This window comes from Octodon degus, unplaced genomic scaffold, assembly GCF_000260255.1.
Source record: "Octodon degus isolate 3935 unplaced genomic scaffold, OctDeg1.0 scaffold00045, whole genome shotgun sequence".
In the NCBI taxonomy this organism is placed as follows: Eukaryota; Metazoa; Chordata; class Mammalia; order Rodentia; family Octodontidae; genus Octodon; species Octodon degus.
Genome location: NW_004524621.1, coordinates 11,569,106 through 11,570,879, shown reverse-complemented (window position 1 = coordinate 11,570,879; position 1,774 = coordinate 11,569,106).

The following is a 1,774-nucleotide window of genomic DNA, read 5'->3' as shown; positions in this document are numbered from 1 at the left end:
AGGGAAGGGAAGGGAAGGGAAGGGAAGGGAAGGGAAGGGAAGGGAAGGAAGAAAGAAAATTGGTCCCTGGAAAGTCCCAATGCATACCTGTCAATAAGCCTGGATTCTGTGGCTAAAGGCTGGCATCCCTGCCTGAGAGCACTGGCAACAACTGCCCTTATGATTGAAAAAACTAACAACCCTAGGACAAAATCTAACAGTCCAGGTACAGTATGCTGTTCTAGAGCTACTCAACAGTTGGAGACATCATTGGCACTTGATAACTGTATCACTCAGTATCAAGCACTACTCTGTAGAAATCCCCATCTTACTTTTCAGCTGGTCAAACCACTAAATCCAGTCACCTTCCTGCCCACCATCCAGATCTATAGATGGAACCTTTATCTGATGCTGAGTACACCATGTTTATGGATAGAAGTAGCTCGGTCAGGGATGGAAAACACCAGGCCAGCTATGTAGTTGTTACTACAGAAGAGGTGCTCCTACTTGGACCTCTTCACCAACAGTGGTCTACTCAACAGGTTGAACAGTGGGCCTTAATACAAGCTTCCAACCGGGCAAAGGTAAACATGTACACTGGTAGACTCAAGGTATGCTTTTGCCACTGCTTATATCCAGGGCATGCTGTACAAGGAGTATGGACTTATCATAGCAGAAGGAAAATAAATTATAAACAAGGATGAAATTTCTTAACTCATAATACAATTTGGAAACCTAATCCATTGTAAAGGGCACCAAAAAATCTTCACATTCTTTAGGGATTTAAAGTTTAACATATCAATACATGATGGACAATACCTGTTCCATGTTATGTCCAAGATGTTTGATATTCAGACAGATAGTGAGGTTAAGCTCAACTGCCTATGTTATAGGGTAAAAATATCCTGGAGGGTTAACAACTTAAGTTTGCAGACCAAAAGTTAGAGAAAAAGAAGGGTTGTAAGGGCAGCCAACATTTTGGCCCTAGCCTTTCAAGGTCAGTGAGGACTCAGGACATAGGAGAATCTATACTATAACATATTGTATCTCAGTTGTGTCCCAAATTTTCTGATCAAGGAGATTATGGGGCCAAAGAGGAAAGTAATCGACAATGTCAAATATGCCTAAAGAGACTCACATGGAGAGAAAACATTCTCTCAGGCTTTCACAGAGAGAAAATTGGTCAAGCAATGGCCATGACTCATCCACATGGCTGACATTCATAAAGGATCTACAAACTGCAGTACAGGGTTTCAGGGTAAATCCTGAGGGGATTTGACTGACCTTGTCAGATACAAAAGTTACATTTATTGTTATATAGATCTTGTTTTATCTTGGTCTTAATCATCCAGCAAAAAAGTATAAAAACGAGGTATAAAAAGTAAAGCCATGGGCCAGGGAGATAGCTCAGTAGAATAAGTGCTTGCCTGGCAAGCACAAGGTCCTGAGTTCAATCCCTGGTACCACAAAAAAAAAAAAAAAAAAGTAAAGCCATATTAATAGGCTGAGCTGTAAAAGGCTCAAGTCAACAACTTCTGACATTGCCAGTTCTACAGATAACTCACTACTATTATGGACTACTGGACTATATTCATTATTTTTCTAAATTCACACACCTACAATATTTAAATGGCAATGGAATACCCATCTCTGACAAAACTCAACAAGGGAATACAAATGAGGGACCATTTTGTATCTGTATATACAAAATAGTTAGGATAAAAAAAAATAGTTAGGATAGATATGCAGTTATTTTCTCTTAATTCATTGAGAAGAAAGATTTGTACTAATAGTG